Source organism: Silene latifolia, chromosome Y (genome assembly GCF_048544455.1).
Source record: "Silene latifolia isolate original U9 population chromosome Y, ASM4854445v1, whole genome shotgun sequence".
NCBI classification, from domain to species: Eukaryota; Viridiplantae; Streptophyta; class Magnoliopsida; order Caryophyllales; family Caryophyllaceae; genus Silene; species Silene latifolia.
Window position 1 is genome coordinate 351,419,742 of NC_133538.1, and position 13,844 is coordinate 351,433,585.

General features: G+C 40.7%; 1 non-coding gene across 1 annotated transcript; it reads right to left on the bottom strand.

The window, feature by feature from the left end:
- Positions 1–9,808: 9,808 nt before the first annotated feature.
- LOC141636260 (small nucleolar RNA R71) lies at positions 9,809–9,914 on the bottom strand. Its single transcript, XR_012540883.1, has one exon. It is a non-coding gene; the product is annotated as a small nucleolar RNA R71 (small nucleolar RNA).
- Between the last annotated feature and the right edge of the window lie 3,930 nt (positions 9,915–13,844).

Consider the following 13,844-nt stretch of genomic DNA (forward strand, 5'->3'; position numbering starts at 1 on the left):
CTCTCTCTCTATATATATATATATATATATATATATATATATATATATATATATATATATATATATATATATATATATATATGTATATATATATATAAATTGAATCATGTGAGGCACCCTACTTAGGGAGAGGCGGCTGAACCATTTATTCACCATTGGATCTAATTATTTCAGATGCACAAGATGTTGACACGTGTCCCCCTATATACTCCCCAACTAACTCACTTTCCCTCATTTACAATCTCACTTCCCCTTATTTATTTCTCTCTCTTCCTTCAGCTACTTTTCCGCCATTATCACCATTATCACCGAGCTTCTACGAGCTCATCTATTCCGCCATTTCCCTTCATCCTCAATCATTTACTCCGTCACATTTACTCTGTTCACTCTCTCTCTTCAGCTCGTCTTCAGCTGAGCTCCGTCTTCGCCATTCACTCTGTCTTCACCATTCGCTGAACTCCATCACATTTCTTCCGCCATTGAAGTCGATTTCTCCTCTTCTTCGTATGTTCCTTTCCGTTTCTTTACTAAATTTATTTAATTAGTTTAATTACTCAGTTTTCTCTTATTTTTCTATTTTCCTTCACTCGACTTCGTTTGATTTATATGCATTTCGTTTCTGCTCGATTACGCTCGCAATTGAAGTTTCATTGTTATCGTTCACTGTTGGTTATGACCAATTTCAGTTTATTCAATAGTTTCATTTCAATTCTTTCGTAAATTTCATTCCGTCTTCTCTGTTTCATCTTGTTTTCGGTATTATCAGTGCACTTTCATTTCTTATTAATTTGTTTCTCTGCTTCTTTATAAGGTCCTTCCTCTTTCTTACCTTAATAAATTACTTTACTCACTGAGTTTTTTCCTTAACTTCAGTTAATTTATGTACCTTTAAGTAATTTAAACCTTTTTATTTTCCCTGCTTTTGTGATTCCTAGATCTAATTCACCAAATAAAGAAAAGAGCAAAATAGATGACTTTAACCACTTATAATGATCAAGTTTCACAAAACAAGCCCTTAGATTCACTGAACAAGGTCTGAGATTCACAAAACATGTCTGAGAATTCACCAAATCAAGAACAAAGCAAAATAGATGATTTTAACCACTTATAATGACCAAGTTTCACAAAACAAGCCCTTAGATTCACTGAATAAGGTCTGAGATTCACAAAACAAGGTCTGTGAATTCACCAAATAAAGAAAAGAGCAAAATAGATGATTTTAACCACTTATAATGACCAAGTTTCACAAAATAAGCCCTTAGATTCACTGAACAAGGTCTGAGATTCACAAAACACGGTCTGAGAATCTAAACATTTTTATTTTCCCTGCTTTTGTGATTCCTAGATCTAATTTTGTGACACTCGGAAGTTAATTAGTGAAACAAGCATCTGACCTTGTCAATGCTAGTTGTGATCCTTGTACTCAATGTTATTTCTCTTTCTCTTAATAATTTCTCTTCTTGGTTTTGTGAATCCTGGAACTTCTTTTGTGAAACTGGGAGACGATATTGCGAAACTAGACTCTTTATACTTTCAAATTTGGCCTGAATGCTTGGCCTTGTTTTCTTACGAGTATTTAATTATGCTTCTGTGATTTCTTCGAGCATCTATTCTAAAGCTGGTACGTAATACTGTAAAACTTAGTCAAGTATGCAACATGAAACTGGAATGTGCTTTTACGCAACATGAATTTTTATGACTGAAATTGTTTAGTTCAAATGTTTTCCCTACCTTGGTGAATAACAATGTTCACTCGACGAGGATACCTCTAGTATGAAGCGAGCTAGCATGAAGCAATAATAGCTTGATTCAGCGTTCAGATTGTACTCTTTTTACTGTTAATTAAGCTTGTGCTGGTTTATATTGCAAACATAACAACTTACAGTTAATTAGTCAAAGTACTTGCTGCTTGTTTTTTTAGTGCGAGAATGCATTAAAAGAGTAAACGGTTAAGTTTGAAGCAATCTATGAGCTTGTTCTGAGTTTCTACTTCTGCTTTCTTTAATTCTAGAGCTTACTTTTGTCTTCCGCCGTTCGAATGAGTTGAGCAAGGGAAAGTGTTTAGGGTTGGATTAGACGGATCCGCGGTAGCGGTCCGCCTTATCCAACCCTAAACCCTTTCCCGTCCTGTTTTAGGATACACTTTTTTACCTTTGTAGATACACTCATTCGTCACGCTATATACACTCCTTCACCTTTGTTTATTTTCCCAGCTTGTTAGTCCAACTAACTAGGAATTTGGGTTTTGTATTTTCACATTTTTTTTGTTTTACTAATAATTTTATTTCACTTGTTTCATAGACAAGTATGACAACTTGGTGCAATGGTTGTGTTTTTAATCTTCTTGACCAAGATCAAGTGTCATTTCGCGAACTTTATGTCACTGAAAAACAAACAGCTATGGATTTCTCTTTTTCTCCGTTAAAGGAAGTTATAGTGCCTGACCGTCACTATCAAGCATATCATTCTGTTTTTAATAATCAAGATCTTATGCAAAAAATCTTCTCTAAAATTGATCATTACGAAGATAAAGCACATATGGCGCTCATATGTCAAAATTGGGCTCAACTATTTCTGATACACAAAAGTGTACCTGGGGTTAGCATCCCATATTGGCTTTCTGTAGACATAAATGATGTGAATGGTGTTCGGACTATTCGTAGAGGTCTTAGAATAGTATTTCAAACATGCAAATGTTTTATGACGGAGGATATGACTGCCAAATTCTTACTGCATTATCACCAAGCAAAAATTCCATCTAAGAGTACTCATCTTAATGCTCTTGATGATGTTACACGCAGTCAAGTTAATGAGTTATTGCATGCTTTAGCTACGCCGAGTGAAGAACGAGATATAGCTATTGGCATTGCTGCTGACTTACTAGTCACTCATAGAAATATATTTTTTCTTGACTTACCTTTGATGATGTATATATAGCCTAGAGTTGTCTCTTGTTTGTAATGTACTATCTGTGTAACTAGGGCTTCGCACTTTAAGGTTTTAACTTTGCCCTTTTGTTATTTTGTATAATTTCATAGTAGTTTCAACCTTCTATATAATTATGTACGTCTTAGTTTAACATTTTGGATAACATAAATTATCATGTAATCTTGTACTTTGTTTTAAATATTTTCATGGATCACTTTTCTATGTATAATGCAATGTTCTTTACTTCTGATTTTTCATTTCATTTTGTATTTGTTTTCTTACATATTGGTCCATGCAATGAACAAGGGAAAGGGTTCACTCAGTTTTTCTGGTGTTCGAATTCAATGAACAAGGGATACCCGGCCCCTCTAGTTAGATCCCATTCCCCCGAAAAGGGTTCACCCGGCCCCTCTAGGGTGTCTTTCGGTCTTCCGCCGTTCGAATTAGTTGAGCAAGGGAAAGGGTTTAGGGTTGGATTAGGTGGATCCGCGGTAGTGGTCAGCCTAATCCAACCCTAAACCCTTTCCCGTCCCGTTTTAGGACACCCGGCCCCCTACTTTAAATCCCGTCTCCAAAAAAAGGGTTCACCCGTCCCCCTGTAGGGTGTCTTTTGGTCTTCCTGCCCCTCGAATTAGTAGCAAGAGAAAGGGTTTAGAGTTGGATTAGGCGGATCCGCGGTCGCCTAATCCAACCCTAAATCCTTTTCTGTCCCGTTTTAGGACACCCGGCCCTCTACTTTAAATCCCGTCCCCAAAAAAAGGGTTCACCCGTCCCCCTGTAGGGTGTCTTTTGGTCTTCCTTCCCCTCGAATGAGTAGCAAGGGAAAGGGTTTAGGGTTGGATTAGGCGGATCCGCGGTAAAAAAGGGTTCACCCGTCCCCGTATAGGGTGTCTTTTGGTCTTCCTGCCCCTCGAATGAGTAGCGAGGGAAAGGGTTTAGGGTTGGATTAGGCGGATCCGTGGTAGCGGTCCGCCTAATCCAACCCTAAACCCTTTCCCGTCCCGTTTTAGGACACCCAACCCCTACTTTAAATCCCGTCCCCAAATAAGGGTTCACCCGTCCCCCTGTAGGGTGTCTTTTGGTCTTCCTGCTCCTCGAATTAGTAGCAAGGGAAAGGGTTTAGGCAGATCCACGGTAGCGGTCCGCCTAATCCAATCCTAAACCCTTTCCCGTCCCGTTTTAGGACACCCGACCCCCTACTTTAAATCCCGTCCCCAAAAAAAGGGTTCACCCGTCCCCCTGTAGGGTGTCTTTTGGTTTTCCTGGCCCTCGAATGAGTAGCAAGGGAAAGGGTTTAGGGTTGGATTAGGCGGATCCGCCTAATTCAACCCTAAACCCTTTCCCGTCCCATTTTAGGACACCCGGCCCCCTACTTTAAATCCCGTCCCCAAAAAAAGGGTTCAACCATCCCCTTGTAGGGTGTCTTTTGGTCTTCCTGCCCCTCGAATGAGTAGAAAGGGAAAGGGTTTAGGGTCTGATTAGGCGGATCCGCGGTAGCGGTCCGCCTAATCCAACCCTAAACCCTTTCCCGTCCCATTTTAGGACACCCGACCCCCTACTTTAAATCCTGGAACTTGTTTTGTGAATTCTGGAACTTAAGCCTTGTTTGGTTGCCCGTTGAAATTCAACTCCGCTGGAAAATTGAATTCATGGGAATTAAACTCCCACATGAAATTCATGTGAATTAACAAAATTCGTTTGGTTGCCGATGTAGGAATTCAATTACACCGGAGTTTGCAATTACCTAGGGGGACCTAGGTAATCCAACTCCTCCATTATGGAGGAGTTAGAAACTCTTTGGAAAATGGAATGCCTACATTATGGCAAAAAAAAGGGAACCAAACAAGTCCCAATTTTGTAATTCATGGGATTTTCCAACTCCCATGATTTACAAAGGGCAACCAAACGAGGCCTTATTTTGTGAATCCTGGAACTTATTTTGTGACTGCTGGAACTTATTTTGTGAATGCTGGTACTTAATTTGTGAACCTTGGAACTTATTTTGTGAATCTTGACCATAACATTCTGAAAATTGTAACTTAATTGTTGTATACTTTCCTTAGTTTGCATTTCTTTATTAATGAAGTTTGCTGTATTAATTTAAATAATAAACAAACTAAATATAGTGAAGTTTTCTTTATTTTGTGAACTTATTTCCCTTGCTTTGTGAATAATAGGCTTTACTGAGCAGTAGGAAGCAAGCCAAGCCAGGAAGCGACGTGTTGAACCAGCTACTGATTCTACTGAAGCACCTACTGAAGCTACTGAACCACTCTCTGAGCCAGCTATAAAAAAGAAAAGAATTTACAAAGACAGACTTCCTGTGTTGAGGACTAGGATGTCTCCTTCTGGTTTTTACAATTTTATCAACCATAAGACGAGTCCACCTTTTGAAAACCAGATAGAAGCCATCAAACAAATGGGCTTTGGCGGCCTCTTACACCTTGAAACCGATCTTATTCCTGGAAACTTATCTTATTGGCTAGTTTCAAATTATGACCCCTTAAAAGGATCGTTGTTTGATGGAAAACTTCCTGTTTTAGAGGAAGATATATATCTGTGCCTAGGATTGCCAATGGGTCCAAACATTGCCGTTGAAGCAAAAAATGGAGATAAGTGCCCTTCTTATTTGTCTGTTTTGGAGAAGTTCAAAAGTCAATACGAAGGTAGTTCTATTGAGGTCAAAGACATTTTGCACAAGCTCTCTACACAAAGAGATGGTGGAGATGATTTCAAGCGCAATTTCATCATTTAATCTTCTCGGCTCTTTTAGGCGGTGTTGTAGGGAATCGGGCAAGTTTGAGACTTCTTAAAAGTTTGGTAAACACTGACTTGATCCCCGAATTCAACTGGTGTAATTTTATCAAACGGAAATTGGCTGCCCAAGTTGAGTCTTGGCAAAAGGAGGAGTTTGAGACCAAAAAGCTGAAAGAAATATGGTTTGGTGGACCTATTATGGTCTTGGTTTTCATTTATCTAGACCGATGTGTCTTCAAATCACTCCTTGTTAATCGACAGTTTCCAACGCTCTCAACTTGGACTAAAGAAGCTATATCCCAGAGAGTTAAGGAGGAAGTGAATGACAAAAATTCGGACAAAAAACTTTCGGCAGGGGTTCTGTTAAGCCTCCAATGGTGATCAACCACCATATTCCCCATCATTCACAGTTGTGGCCTCCTCCTCCAAAGATTGAGCTTGGCCAGTCTTCCAAGTCAATAATTCAAGATAAAACATCTGAAGCTGAAGCTGTCATTTTACCTTTACATGGGAATGAAAATGCAGGCACTAGTGAGTTTATCCATAAACTTGTGCATTCTGCAAAGGCAATGGCTCAAGCTTTTGTGGACTACAAATCACTTGCTAGTCAAGCTCCCTCCAAACTGCCTTCAACAATAGTGAAGAAACTAGTTGCAGTTGTAGACGGTATGGCAGAAGGTTTTAAGTCATCTCAACAAGAGGATGATGCAGAAAATGTGGAGGATGTGAAGAATGAGAAAAAGGTCTCGGACATTGTGGATGAGAATATCGTTGAAAAAGTGGTTGATGATATTCATGAGAATGTGGAGAAAGATGGGGAGAATGTGGATAATTTTTGGGGGTGGTCTCAGGCTGATTTTTTGGCGGCATTGGATGCGATGGGTGAATCTTTGCAACCAATAGTGCCACATCATTCACCACCAGCAAATGCAGAATACCCATCCTTTAGGCTCCTAGCAGCTGATGACCATTTGTTGTCTCAACCTGAACCTGCAACATCTTCTCAACCTGAACCTGCCACATGTGCTGCTGTGGATGTCATCCCTCCTTTCACTGAGCCCACTCCTTTGGTAGGGAACACATCCTCTCACGCTTCTATGGATGATGTTCCTCCTGTCAAGGACGTCACTGAGCCCACAATTATTGTTCTAGCAGCTACTCCTACTCCTCCTACTACTGTGGTACGGAACACAACTCTTGATCATCATAATGTTATTGTCCTACCAGATACTCCACTTGTTTCAACACTCGATAAACCATCTGTCAAACGATCTGTCAGTAAACGATCTGTCAGTAATGTCTATATTCGTCGATCGCCATGTCATTTAGCAAAGTCGATTGCCAGTGTTCCTTGCAAAACCCCAACTACTGCTGTAATCCCATTTCTCATATCTCCATTACCAATTGAAGATGATATTCCAGTTCGTTGTAAGAGGAGGGTTATAGTTCCATCGGAAGTTTTCCGATCGCCCTATTTGCAAAGAAATCTTAATATTATTAGGGATTTGAATCAAGCTGAGAAACAAGTATTAGAGTTCATACTTGGCGAAGCATATGATGAAACGGAGATTCTTTTCCAAACTCAATGTCAGACTTTGACAAGGAGCCAGTTGAAGAGTGTGGCTGAAGGCGATCGGATATCTTCTCATATCGTAGATGTTTATTGTGAGATCTTAAATAGTAATGAGATATTCAGATCCCGGAATTCCCCTTCTCGTTTGTTTGTGCCGTATAGAAATGAAAGTGTTAGTCTTATTACTCTCTACGTTATCCAATTCTCCAAGTCTATTTTATATGATGTTGACTTATAATCATTACTCATACTGATCTTATTTTTTGTTCTCAGTGTCTCAACAATGTTGATGTTTCTGGAGTTCAACTCTTGTTCGCCCTGGATAAGGTCGTCCACTATCCAAACTTTCTGAGTAAGAGGTGAAGGTACGTTGATACGTGCATTTCATATAGCCTTTTTAGTCTTATTTTGCACGTATTTCTATGCACTTTTATACTGTTTTGTATTGCAATATGCCCCGAATTGGCTACTTTGGTTTGTTTTGTCTGTTTTGCATAAATGAACCTGAAAGTGGTGAAACCGTACTCTTTCCGTTCTGTTTTGCATGCATTTTGAGGAGACGGGAATGCTAGAGCTGGAGTACTACATTGGTATGCGTGAAGGATGGTTAAGGAAGCAGTCAACGACGAGTTTGAAGCTGACTTGGAGGAAGAACACTCGATCGAATGGTTTATTTGGTCGATCGAGTGGTTTGAAGTGCTGAAGAGCTCGATCGAGTGCTTTGCTATGCTCGATCGAAATGCTGATTTCTAGGTTTCCTCGATCGAGTGGAAATATTGCTCGATCGAGAGGATTATCTCTTGAGGTCCTCGATCGAGTGGTTTTACACTGCTCGATCGAGAGGTTTTGAGTTTTCACGGGCTTAATTAACCCGTGTTGGACTTATTTCGTGGTGGACTTTGTTTTTTCTATTTAAGCATTCATAATTAGGTTATTAATTATGTTTTACTCATCTTAGAACACCGCTTTACTCTCTTAATCTCTCTTAATCTCTCTTAACACTTTCTACTGTAACCTTACTCTTGGATTTCTTTGCTTGGATTTTGGTTGTTCTTTACGCCGGATCTCTTGTGATTGTAATCCTTCTTCTCCTTTTTAATCTTAATCTCGTTATTTATTACTTTAATTTCTCGTTTCTCTCATCATTAATTTCTACCCTAATTTCGTTTATGCCATATTATTGTTATTTCATCATGCTTTCTATTAGTTCATTCATTATTGTTGTTATTGACATCATTAGCAATATGAGTAGCTAAATCCTTTCACGTTGGGATTAGGGAATCTATGGTAGGATTGTGACGATGTAGCGAATAGGCTAGATGGTTTACTTGTGAGAATCTGTACCCATGGCAATTTAATTATAATACCGACTTAGTTGAGTGCACGCTTCTAAGTTACTTTTAATCTGGTTAAATTTACTCCTGGATTGGAAGATTGGACTAAATAGACCTGCTATGAACAGTAGACTACCCTGACGAGGACGGAAGTTAAGTTAGCGGAAATCTAGGATAGAAAGTGGACCGGAAGGACCTTTCCCGTATCCGTCTCACAGTAGATTATCTAGGCTATTTGCAGTTGAGTCGCTAGACTACCATGGTGAACCGAAATCCTGACATGTTCTCTCTCATTTAATCATCTTTATTATAATTTCTATCTTTTATTGCTCTTTCTTTACTACTCTTTCCTTTAAGCCTTTATTAGTTTAGTTAACCAAATTTAAACCCCCCATTTTGTGACCAAATAGACGGACCTTAACAGATATCTTGTCTCCCTGTGGAGATCGACCCGACTTTCCTAGCTATATTAGTTAGTCACCAGTTGGTTATTTTTAGTAGGTACACGACTAGCCTGTCAATTTTTGGCACCATTGCCAGGGAGGCAATAGCCCTATCTGTTTTTGTTTTCGTTTATTTTTATCCGCCTCCGGGAATTTTTATTACTTGAGACAGTTCTCATTTATCTCTTTCAGTATTGTGTATGCCCAGGTCAAACAGGTCGGAGTTAGTTCCAACTGATTCTGAGTTAGAAAGACTATTTCGGCATAGACTCCGTCGACAAAGAGAACGTCGAAAGGAAGACTTGAGTACTTTCGAGCCCAAGCTACAACACTTTTTATTTGCAGAAGACCAGTCTTTAGAAGAAGATAATCTCATTTCTGCCAAAGAACCAGTAAAGATGCCGAATATTGCAAGTCACTCGGAGCCTAAAGCATCCTGTATTCCTAAAGGTTTCAACCTCCAAACTGAGGACGGTAATACTTTTGATATCCGTCCGTCTTACATAAATTTGGTGGAGAGAAATCTGTTCCGGGGTGTGGTGGGTGAATATCCAAGGAAGCACATGGAGGTCATTACTGATTACCGCTCTACTATTCCCGCTACAAAGGGTGTAACACAAGACAAGATAAAGGAAGTGCTTTTTCCTTTTTTTCGACTCGACTCGGCCGTGAGTGGTCGATCGATCTTGACCGGACATTCTCTGGTATCACCAATTGAGAGACTTTCGCACTTGCCTTCTACAAAAGATACTTCCTTCCTCAACGCACTAATCAGCTGAGGGGAAAGATTACTAGTTTCAAGCAGGCACCTGATGAGACTTTCTATGAAGCTTGGTGTCGGTTCAAGAAGTTGGTGAGGTATCTTCGTCACCATGGTTTTGATCAATGGTTTTTGTGCAACAAGTTCTACAATGGGTTGTACGATGACCATAGAGCTATACTCATTGTGCTGAATATGGGAACCCACGGGACGGTATTCGAACGGTGCATTCGGTTGATAAGGCAGTCGTGGCTCAGCTGGAAGCTATGAATGCCCGGTTTGATAGATTGGAGCTGCAACCTGCTGGAGATCAATAGACGGTTCATCTGTTGGCTAGACAGGAAACTGCCATTTGTGAGAGGTGTGGAAGCAATGATGGTCATACTTCTATTCACTGTCTTACTGAGAAAGAACAAGTCCTTGCTTTTCAGCAATACAGGCAAGGAGGAGGTTCTTATTACAACAATCAAGGGGCAGTCCATCCCAATTTGAGGTGGACAAGTCAAAATGTTCTTAATCCCACTCCTCCACCATAGCAGCAGCCATATGTCCCTACTCACAAGGCTCAACAAGGCTTCCAAAAGCCTCCTTCCTTTCCTCCACCTAATCAAGGCGCATCATCTTCAAGTGGGGTAAGTGAGTTAGCTGAGTTAAAGACAATTCTCTAGTCGTTGACAAAGCAATGGCAGCTAAGTGACCAACAGAAAGAAGCATCCATCAAGTCACTTGAAACTCAAGTTACTCAGTTAGCCACGAACCAGTCCATGAGGAAACAGGGTCATTTGCCGTCTCAATATGAGAAGAATCTACATGAGACGGTAAATTTGATTAATTTGAGAAGTGGTCGTTCATATGAAGGACCAAAATTGTCAACTTTAGATGACATATTAGACCCAAGGAAGGTCGTTAATGCTGATAAACAGTCAACTGTTACTGAAAATATGCCAAGTACAAACGAAATACTCGATCGACTGATTTCAGGGGGTCGATCGAGTAGAATTGATGAAGAAAGTACTCGATCGAAAGGTAATTCTACTCGATCGAGTGAACGGGATAATCAGGGGATCGATCGAGAGGTCCAAACCACTCGATCGAATGAAAAGTTTGAAGAATCTGTTCGATCGAGTCGAAATTTGCCTCGATCGAACACTGCTATTATTGAGGAACTCGATCGAAAGCCTGCTATTGCTCGATCGATTGACATTTCACCTGGAAGGACTCGATCGAGAGGCAAAAAGTCTCGATCGAGTGATAAAGAGCTTGAACATGCTGAGACGTTGGAAGAGAGAAACAAAGGGCTCGAGATTCCTATTACGGTGCCCTTCCCAAGGCGATTACAGAGCACGAAAGCCAATCAACAGTTCGGTAAATTTGTCGAGCTCCTGAAAAGCTTATAGGTTACTGTTCCATTCGCCGAGTTCCTGACACAGGTACCCTCTTATTTAAAGTTTATGAAAGAAATTTTCTCACGTAAGAGGCATATCAATGATCATGAGAGGGTTGCCTTGACCGAGGTAGGGACCGCCTTAGTTCAAAATAGGCTGCCACCTAAATAGTCAGACCCGGGTAGTTTCTCGATTCCATGTCACATAGGTACCCATTTGATTGATAACGCGCTATGCGATCTTGGTGCTAGCGTGAGTGTCTTACCTTTGTCTCTCGCAAAGAGACTTGGTTTGACTAAATTTAATTGCACAAACATGACCGTATAGATGGCCGACCGTAGTATATCACAGCCGTTAGGTGTCATAGTGGACATACCTGTTAAAATCGGGAGATTCTTTATTCCCGTTGACTTCGTAGTTCTTGACATACCCGAGGCTACTCACACCCCTATTATTTTAGGGAGACCATTCTTATTCACCGCTCGTGCAGTGATAGATGTCGGGGGTAAGACACTCATGTTTCAGGTAGGAGATAAGGAATTAATTTTCCATCAATCTAAGTCTCGTAGGGCTCTCATGCAAGCTCAACCTTGCAAAGCCCTCTCCTCTACTGACTCCCATATTGACACTCCAGCTGAAAATGTGGAGTTTTGTGCTGCAATTGTAACCCCTCCGCCTCAGATTGAGAGCGAAAAGGAGGAACGTTCGTCTATTTTCCTTGCTGCAGGTACAGATAGAATAGATACAGGAGCTGGCAAAGGTCGTAATGCAATTAAAATCAATCAAATTGGGGAGCCTAACGTCAAAGCTAATGGGAAAGATAAAGGGACGAGGAAAGTTCGTGCATACGTGGATGTTAACTATTCTCCCCCTACTGGTTCAAATTCAAGCTCGTTGAGAATGAAGAGGACGGTCAAGGATGCTGAAGAGACCTCTTCCAGTCAGAAGCCCTCCATTGGGCTACGAAATTTCTTTGCGAATTGAGCGGGGAATGCCCCGTGTAACAAATTATAAAAAACTAATTTTAAATTTCCGTTGAATTTCTTTATTGCGTTTTTAGGACTGTTAGAATTTAGACTATTTTTAGCGTAGTTAGAAAGACTATAGACTGTTATTTTGTGATTTGGTATGTTCAGGATATTTTTGCGAGTGTTTTTATGCAGGTTTGGGGAGATAATGACGCACTTGGATGAATTACACGAAGAAAAGAACTCGATCGAGTACTTTTTGTACTCGATCGAGAGGAATTCACAGGAAAAGGTTCGATCGAGTAGTTTACAGTTACTCCATCGAAATGACAAAAAGGGAGTTCTCGATCGAGTAGATTTTTACTCGATCGAGTGAAATGCAGGTAAGATTGCTCGATCGAGTAATTTAAAATCACTCGATCGAGTGAAATTGCAAATTACACGCAGGAAGTACTCTTTAACTTCTATTTTTTCTTAATCATATTTACTTATTTGCAATTCTTATTCATTGTTCACCCCTTTTTGCGATAAATTTTCCCAAATCCTCTCTAATTTTTTGCCCAATACCAAATCCGTCACCCACAATTTGTTCCTTGCTATTAATTCGACATTTGCCCTCTAATTTGCCCTTCGAATTTACTTGTTTTCGTGGTCAATTACAGGTTTTAGGGTTTGCGATTTTCGACCGAAAAATCGCCATTTTGCATTATTTTAGTCGATTTTTCTTGCATAGCTTGCGGGTTTATTGATCAAGTAAGTTTTCCCTCTACTTTATTGTTGTTTAATTGATTTATTTCGAATAAATGAAGCAATAGGGTTTAGGGTTTATACTCAAGTCGAAAATTTCGACTGTCATTGGGGGGTTTTCGGTTTAATTGCTTCAATTGATTATTATTTCCCCTTTCTTACTTGATTAGGATGGACAGTACTTCTGTGCCTTCGTCTAGTTCGACTGTAGTTCCGTCCCTTGCTGAGACGGTGGTCCCTGTTGCCACCACCGTCACCACTACCGTCAGTACCACTTCTACTACCCCTCTGTTGCTTGTTACTACTGTTGGTACTGTTGTTACTGCTGCTAGCTCCGCTCCTACTTCCGTTTCAGCTTCTGTTCTTGCTAGCTCGACTTCTGTTTCTGCAGCAGCCACAGCTAGCACCTCTGGTACAGTGACCACCCCTGCTGCGTGGTCACCAGCTGTCACAACTGCCTACAGGGCCGCTCTAGTACCTCGCTCCGTCAGAGGACGGGCTTCTTCTTCAGGTACTAAAGGTCGGGGTCGCGCGCGAGCTACTCCTACTGCTGGCCGCTCTGCTGGCCGCGTCACCATCCGAGTGGACGACTCACTAGACTCGCACCCCGACTATCCCGAGGTAATTTTTGTAAATGCTATTCATCGCACTCGATTCTTTGCTTTAGCTAGCTGTGATTTTCTGTCTACCAAGTTTTTGTGCCGTCAGTCACTTGATAGACTTGGTATTTACGAGCCAGTTTGTGAGATTTTGAGGGGTACGGGGATGTCTGACCTAGTGACCATAAGTGCCTTGACCTACAAGTAGCTGACCCTCGAGTTTTTCAGCTCCTTTACCTTCTCTTCTGGGGCACACGACACTGACCTCACTTGCGCTTCCGTGTCTTTCCGGTTATTCAACCGGACTTTTTCTTTGACTTTAGAGGAGTTTGGTACTAGGCTAGGACTTT